Genomic DNA, 9,268 nt, shown 5'->3' on the forward strand with positions numbered 1-9,268 from the left:
AATAACAGGGGGAAAGTAAGGCTGGATACCAACCGATCTCTTGGTTGAAAAGAGAAATAAAGGGAAAAGGCAGTACAAACTGGATAAGGAACATATCTATTATTTGGCTGAAAAAAGGATAGAAAGTGGCGGCTAGTGGACAAGTCAACTGAGTATGTCCAGGATTAGATTTGCTGCCCTCACATAGTAAAAGGTCTCCAGGATTAGATTTGCTGCCCTCATAGAGTATGAATAATTCGGCGTCACCACTTTATGCCTCCTTGTAGGTACATTGTGCTGATGCGTCCATTGTCGCATGTCCTTATACCAACTTTTTGCTGTTGTTAATGTAAGGGCGCATGTAAAATGAAGCGATCACACTGTTACCTTAAGGACATGTCTAACTAGTGTAATTGTTAATCTAATGCCTCCAGTGATATGATGCAATTAAACTGTGTTACAAATGGTACTCCTACTATTTTTCCCAGTATGATAAGTAAGTTGCTTCTTTACGCTGCTGAGTGTCCTGGTGTCCCCACGGTCCCATGCCCTTAAACCAACTCTTTAGCTGCTGTTGATCTACTATATCTGGTAAACAAGCAATGCCACCATTAAAGCAATCCCATATTTGATGAATGTCATTGTTGCTCGTAATGCTTCCGGTAACATGAAGCATTGCTAACGTTTTAAAATTTCTATTGTCCTTGCGTGATTGCCATGAACATAATAAAGATGCTTCTTTTCATTTCATGTATGTTTCGTATCTTGTTGTTGACCAGGAACTGTTTTCTTTCTATCTTTTTTTGCAGATAGGGATATCCATTTCACCTTGTTGCTATTGTTACCTTTTGGTAAACTGCACAAAACACTTTTTTTGGAATGAGCGTCTTGTGCAGTTCAACTAAAATGTCATGTGGGCAACATCTCTCAATTTTGGTGGCACTGCACAAAATGGTGTGATGGTGGAACTGCACAATAAAGTTTGCTTCAACCAGTGCCACTATTATAGTAATCATGCTCTTTCTTATCTGTGCAAACAGGAATACTCAATTACAGATGTTGTGATGGTCAAGAGCATTCGCCAAGTTCTTGGGTTATGTGACACGGCTAGCCAAGATGGATTTAATCCTGATATTTACTTTATCAAAAGGCTCTAATGGGTTGGTTCTGAGTCTTGCAAGCTGGGAATCAATGAGATGTGTAGGCATCTTTGTTGTACTTATTGTTTGAATCTTATTTGTTGGTTCTGAATCTTGCAAGCTGGGAATCAATGAGATGTGTAGGCATCTTTGTTGTACCTATTATTTGAATCTTATGTGTTGGTTCTGAATCTTGCAAGCTGGGAAACACGACATGATGACGCAGAGGAAAGCAACCATAAAAAATTGTTCAAATTTCTGGGCATAAGTTTTATATCATCTTGGAGTACACATTTTGTACTAATATTATGTTTTATGCTCAATGAAGAGTTTCTCCATGGATAGCCTATCAATGGTGCTAGATTCTATCAAGATCTTATATATCCAAATCAATAGTTCTGATCTGAGTAAGATTATTGGCTTGCTGCAATGCTTTCCATGTCTCAAGAAGTTGTATATAAAGGTGATAATTTCACACACATTGGAAGCCCGCATATAGTGTACTAGAATTAATCGTTCAGTTGTTTACTTGTGGTCATAATCCAGTAAATTTTACGACCTAGGATGTTCATTCTATGGACCTGACCGATCCATTTGACTGTGACTGCCAAAAACAGTGCTGGAGTTAGATGTTGTTGCCCTTTTCAACTCGGCTGTGACTGTCATATTTTCTTTGAAACAAGGCAAATGGCTTGCCATTCCTTTAATTAAGAGTTAAATATTGTAACAAATCCCAATCAAGGGAAATAACATCACTCTCGTCGGCTGCTTGAGCTCACTATGCATTATAGAACCCAATTGATTAGCCCCCACCAGCACCTACAAACTTATTTCGAACTAGCACACCAAATGGGCTGTAAATTTTCATAAGAAAGGCTACATGACCGTGACAGATTTGGATTCTGACATTTGGGACCCACGAGGAAAAAGCCTATCCAAGGTGGTGTCGACTTACTAACTAGTCAACAAACGATTCTGCCTACCAGTCGTTGGATTGACATCCAACATCTGTCGTGTATCTTCTATCTCTTGTCTTCTTCCTCCAGCCGCCCAAACCAAACCACCCCGTTGGTTCCGCCTGCTCCTTCCTCCCATGGCTGGTTGCACCTCCGCCGGTACCCTCCAACGTTGGTCAGTCCCTCCCTCTATTCCCCCACACGTCATGTTATTCTCCGGCGACGTCAGCCCCAACACGCACCCCACCCAAACCAACCAACCCTTGTACTCCCCTCCGCCTGCGAATGGACCAGCGCATCTTCCATGGCTCCTGTTCATTCTGTTCGAGGCCTCGCCATCGTCCTCCGCCTTGGTTCACTTGCCGTGCACGGTGCGCCACCCTCTTGCGTTGTCAACATCATCAACAACCGAGAGGAACAAGGAGATGACTATATGTGGAGAGGATGACAGTAGGGACCCACCAGGATCATGGCAGTACTCAAGTAAGTGCCTCGTTATTACAAGCCCAAAAATATGGTTCCTCCTAATAGTTGGACATCTAGGGCCCACGCCATTGTCAACATAGTCAATAAACGAGAGAATTACACAATGAGCGGCTGACACTAGGGACCCAGCAGGTCGCGCAGTTGTTATTTAGTTTTTTTAGGAACAAGCAGTTGTTATTTATACTAGTTTTAGAGACGGATCAGGGTAACAACGGGGTTGTGTGGGGGTTGTGGCCCGTCTAGCCAGGGTTTTATTTATGTTTACCACATCATGAGCCCGGTTGTGTTTTTTTCTTGCTGAAAATGGCTAGCCCAGTTCTACTTTTTTAAACAAATGCCCAACTGAGGCCTCCTTGCTTTCTCAGCCCTGTTGGGCTGCAAATCTTTCAAGACGAGGAGAGTTTCATTTGGCTTGCCCAGAAAATGGGCTATCAGTAATGAGAAATGGGTTGTACATTTTTAAAACACATCAAACCAGGAATTAGTTTCATTCTTTTCATTTCAAGATTTTAAATTCCATTAATTTTTATGCGTAAGCAATTATTTGGATTTTATATTTATATAAAATTAGTTTTCAAATTAGTTTGAATGTGATTTGAAATTTCGGGATTAAAAACAATTGACCGCACCAAAATATGCGAAATTCCGTATAATTTTTAACCGTGGCCACAATATGGGCTGTAATGCTAACAAAAAGAAGATGAGCTCCAAAAAAATCCTTAAGAATTAGCAAATGGGATGTAAAATATTAGAAATAATGGCAGATGGGTTGTATGCTGTTTTCCACACATTTGAGGTTGACTTGTGCGCCTACTACTATAGGTTGACGCGTACGCTTTCCTAAAAAAAAGGTTGACACACACGCAACGTCGTGTCCACTTAGTCAACACACAAGAACAGTGACTGTTGGATGTCCATCCAACGGTCGTCGTGCTTCTTCAATCCCTGCTATTCCTGCTCCAGCCGCTCAAACAAGCACCAGCGGGACTGTCTGCTCCCTCCTCCCGCGACCGGCTGTGCTGCCGCGCAGGCCTCACCGACCCATCGTACTCCCATCGCTGGCCTAGCCATCCCTCTACTCACCCACACATGCTGTTATTCTCCAGCGATGGCAGACGAACCAGTAAACCCTCGTACTCCCCTCCACATGGGAAACAACCGTCGAGTCTTCCCTGGCTCCGTGTTGTTCCCTTCCTAGGCCTTGTCGTCATCCATCGCCCTGGTGCTCTCGTCGCGGCGTGGTCAACATGGAGAGGCTGACAGCTGGGTCCACGGCCGCATGCAAAGAAATGCCTCCTTATTACCTACAAAATAATGATTCCTCTACCTGAGAGCTGGGACCCACCGGAAGGGTCTCTGTATTTTGCAAAAAAATGTTTCCCTCGCTGACAGCTCGGACCCACCAGCTATATCTTTGCACGCAAGGAAGTGCCTCCTTATTACGCACAAAAAATGAATACTTCCCCTGCTAGCTGGGACCCACCATAGTGGGAGGCTGACTTGTGGGCCTACTAAGTTGACCCGGATGGAGGGCTTTGTCAACTTAGTCAATATGAACGATTCTAGCTCTAGTGATCGTATGATGTCCATCCAACGGTCGTAGTGCTTCTTCAACCTCTGGTCTTCTTGCTCCAGCCGCCCAAACCAGCGTCGGTTGTGCCGGCTGCTCCTACCTCCGGTGGCCGGCTCTGTTGTCGCGCAGGCCTCAGTGCCCCACCCTACTCCAACCTCTGGCCAGGCCATCCCTCTACTCACCCACACCCTTGTTATTCTGCAGCAACGGCAGCCTCACACCGCAACCGAACCAGTCAACCCCCGTACTTCTCTCTATGTGGGAATCCAATGCCGCATCTTCCCTGGCTCCATGTCATCCCCTTCCTAGGCCTCGCCGTCGTCCACCGCCTTGGTGCTCTCGGCGCGACGTGGTCAATGTGGTCAAGGAACGACTTCCATCGGAAGAGTACTGTACATGGAGAGGCTGACAGCTGGGTCCATGACCGCAGCAAGGAAGTGCAACCTTATTACACGTAAAAAAAGTATTCCTCCACCTGATAGCAGGGACCCACTGGAAGGGCCTCTGTATTTCACGAAAAAATTGTTCCCCCCGTTGACAGCTTGGACCCACCAGTTGTATCTGCGCATGCAAGGAAGTGCCTCCTTATTACGCAAAAGAATTAAGACTCCCCCTGCTAGCTGGGACCCACCATAGTGGGAGGCTGACTTGTGGGCCTACTAAGTTGACGCGGACGGAGGGCTTTGTCAACGTAGTCAATATGAACGATCCTAGCTCCGGTGACCGTACGATGTCCATCCAACGGCCGTAGTGCTTCTTCAACCTCTGGTCTTCTTGCTCCAGCCACCCAAACGAGCTTCGGTCGTGCCACCTGCTCCTGCCTCCGGTGGCCGGCTCTGCTACCGCGCAGGCCTGACCGCCCCTCCCTACTCCAATCTCTGGCCAGGCCATCCCTCTACTCACCCACAACCCCTGTTATTCTGAGGCGACAGCATCCTCACACCGCAGCCGAACCCGTCAACCCTCGTACTCCTCTTCGCATGGGCATCCACTGTCGCGTCTTCCCCGGCTCCGCATCGTCCCCTTCCTAGGCCTCGCCGTCATCCACCACCTTGGTGCTCTTAGCGCGGCGTGGTCAATGTGATCAAGGAACGACTTTCATCAGAAGAGTACTATACGTGGAGAGGCTGACAGCTGGGTCCACGGCCACAGCAAGGAAGTGCAACCTTATTACGCATAAAAAAATTATTCCTCCACCTGACAGCGGGGACCCATCAGATGGGCCACCGTATTTCTGAAAAAAATGTTTCCCACCTGACTATTGGGACCCACCGGCTACATCTTCGCATGTAAGGAAGTGCGGCCATATTATTAGCAAAAAAATGATTCTCCCCCTGACAACTGGGACCCACCAACAATAACTTCGCACGCAAGGTACTGCCTTCTTATCGTCCCTGACAGTCGGGACCCACCTGGTCGAAGCGTACGCAGCGTTGTCATTCTGGTCGCGAACGTGTACGTACATACTGGTCGATCAGTCTGTCTACAGGCTGCAGCGATGAACCATGGCCCAAGGAAGGGCACGTGTCGTAGTAGAGGCGCGAACGTAGCATGTCACACAGTCCCGTCAATATCGTGTACACGTACATACAGCCAGGGTGCAAGAAAATAAATACGGCCACGTACGTACATACGGGTGGGGTCTCGGACACCTACTAGTGCATACGTACGACTAGGGCTCGTGTACATGAAGAGGCAGCGGAGAGCAGCGACGGCGTCCTGTTCATCGGCAGCCAACTGGCTGGGTCGGAACGGAGAAACTACGTCGTCGTGTTCATCAGGAGGCAACGGAATGCGTCGTGTTCATCGGGAGCCAACCGGCTTGGACGGAACAGCCGAAACGAGACCTGGCGTACCGCAGAATGGAGGAAACAGCCTTTTGTTCGACCGCCTACGGTCGAAATGGGATCCTTTTCAGCAGGAGGGGTCTGGCGTACCGCAAAACGAAGGAAACGGACTTCTTTTCGACCTCCTACGGTTGAAACGGGGTCCTGTTGATCGGGAGGGGTGTGGCGTACCACAAAACGGAGGAAATGTACTTCTCTTCGACCTCCTATGGTCGAAACGGGGTCCTGTTCATCGGGAGGGGTGTGGCATACCGCAAAATGGGACTCCACCGGCTACTATTCATCCACCATCTACTGCTTCGTTCCAGCCTCCACGGGCTACTGTTCATCCACCGTCGACCTCCTCCAGCCTCCACCTGCACTGTTCATCCACGGCGTCTCCCTCCTACCTCCACCAGCTACTGTTCATCCACGGGCTCCTGTTCATCCAGCCTCCACGGGCTCCTGTTCATCCAGCCTCCACCGGCTACTGTTCAACCACCCCTCCATGGGCTACTGTTCATCCAACCCTCCACTGTCTACTGTTCAACCAGCCCTCTATGGGGTCCAGTTCATTCACCCCCAACCGACTCGATCGGGGTCATGTTCACCCAGCGGCAACGACCTATACACCCCCACGGGGTCCTGTTCATCCAACCCCTACCAGGAACTATTCATCCGAACCCCAACAACGCTCACTGTTCATCAAGAGGCAGCAGGTTCAATCGGCTTCAGTTAGCAACAGTAGCGAATGAATCACTCTATCGGGTTCAGTTAACAACCAAGGATCGATCGATCGCTCAGGTTCAGTAACGCGTAGCCAGTGCAATCGCTCGGGTTCAGTAGGCGAACACCTCGCTCGGGTTCAGTTAGAGCCCAACGCCTCGCACCCACGCACGTACATGTATGAGAGAAATGCGCAATCCATCCGTGCATCGCTCGGCCCCAACCATCCATTGTAACCGGGAACTCCCTGATATTTTCCTCGCCCTCGCTTCTACCACGGTTTTCTCCATCATGGACGGCCCAAAGAATGTCATGCAGCTGCGTCTCCAGCCCGCCCAGGACGAAAATCCCATTTTCTATCATGAATTTTTGTCATAGAAGTAGGAGCCCACCACATCTATGATGATACCAGGTTTTGTCACAATTATCGTCATAGAAGTGCCATAAGCATGACACAAAAAAAATTCTGTTTGGCCCAAAATGTTATGGATGTGTCTTTTTTTGTAGCGTATTTATATTGAATGGTGGAGCTATCAGTTGATGCAGTTCCAAGCAGAGCGTCGTGGCGGGATCTACGTGTGAGGTGGAGTACATAGCTACCTCGGAAGCAGCAAATGAAGGAGTCTGGATGAAGGAGTTCATATCCGATCTAGGAGTAATACCTAGTGCATCGGGTCCAATGAAAATCTTTTGTGACAATACTGGAGCAATTGCCTTGGCGAAGTAATCCAGATTTCACAAAAAGACCAAACACATCAAGAGACGCTCCAACTCCATCCGAGATTTGGTCAAGGAGGGAGACATAGAGATTTGCAAAATACATACGGATCTGAATGTTGTAGACCCGTTGACTAAGCCTCTTCCACGAGCAAAACATGATCATCACCAAGACTCCATGGGTGTTAGATTCATTACAATGTAATCTAGATTATTGACTCTAGTGCAAGTGGGAGGCTGAAGGAAATATGCCCTAGAGGCAATAATAAAGTTGTTATTTTATATTTCCTTATTCATGATAAATGTTTATTATTCATTCTAGAATTGTATTAATCGGAAACTTGATACATGTGTGAATACATAGACAAAACACCGTGTCCCTAGTATGCCTCTACGAGACTAGCTCGTTGATCAAAGATGGTTGGGTTTCCTAGACATGGACATGAGTTGTCATTTGATAAATGGGATCACATCATTAGTGGAATGATGTGATGGACAAGACCCATCCGTTAGCCTAGCATAATGATCATTCAATTTTATTGCTACCGCTTTCTTCGTGTCAAATACATATTCCTCCGACTATGAGATTATGCAACTCTCGGATACCGGAGGAATGCCTTGTGTGCCATCAAACATCACAACGTAACTAGGTCATTCTAAAGATGCTCTACAGGTATCTCCGAAGGTGTTTGTTGGGTTGGCATAGATCAAGATTAGGATTTGTCACTCTGAGTATCGGAGAGGTATCTCTGGGCCCTCTCGGTAATGCACATCATAAGAAGCCTTGCAAGTAATGTGATTAATGAGTTAGTTGCGGGATTATGCATTACAGAACGAGTAAAGAAACTTGCCGGTAACGAGATTGAACTAGGTATGAAGATACCGACAATCGAATCTCGGGCAAGTAACATACCGATGACAAAGGGAATAACGTATGTTGTCATAACGGTTCGACCGATAAAGATCTTCGTAGAATATGTGGCAGCCATTAAGAGCATCTAGGTTCCGCTATTGGTTGTTGACCGGAGAGGTGTCTCGGCCATGTCTACATAGTTCTCGAACCCGTAGGGTCCGCACGCTTAACGTTCGATGACGATTTGTATTATATGAGTTATGCGATTTGGTGACCGAATGTTGTTCGGAGTCCCGGATGAGATCACGGACATGACGAGGAGTCTCGAAATGGTCGAGAGGTAAAGATTGATATATTCGATGATAGTATTCGGACACCGGAAGTGTTCCAGAATGTATCGGGTACATATCAGAGTACCGGGGGGGGGGGGTTACCGGAACCCCCCGGGGGAAGATATGGTCCATATGGGCCATAGGAGGGAGGCAGACCAGCCCACAAGGGGTGGCGCACCCCCTAGGGAAGGAGGCCGAATAGGACTAGGAGGAGGGGCGGCGCCCCCCTCTTTCCTTCTCCCCATCTCTCTTCCCTTCCCCTCTTTCCCCCTCCGGTAAAAGGAAGGGGGGAATCCTACTAGGAGCCCAAGTAGGATTCCTCCTACTTGTGTGCGCCTAGGGTTGGCTCCCTCCCCTCCCTCCTTTATATACGTGGGGAGGGGGCGCCTAGAACACACATCAATTATTTCTAGCCGTGTGCAGCGTCCCCCTCCATAGTTTACGCCTCCGGTCATATTCTCGCAGTGCTTAGGTGAAGCTCTGCGCGGATCACATCACCATCACCGTCACAACGCCGTCATGCTGATGGAACTCATCTACTTCCTCGACCCTCTGTTGGATCAAGAGCTCGAGGGACGGCATCACGCTGAACGTGTGCAGAACTCGGAGGTGCCGTGTGTTCAGTACTTGATCGGTCAGAACGAGAAGAAGTTCGAATACATCAACCGCGTTAAGCAAACG

Source organism: Triticum dicoccoides, chromosome 4B (assembly GCF_002162155.2).
Source record: "Triticum dicoccoides isolate Atlit2015 ecotype Zavitan chromosome 4B, WEW_v2.0, whole genome shotgun sequence".
NCBI lineage: Eukaryota > Viridiplantae > Streptophyta > Magnoliopsida > Poales > Poaceae > Triticum > Triticum dicoccoides.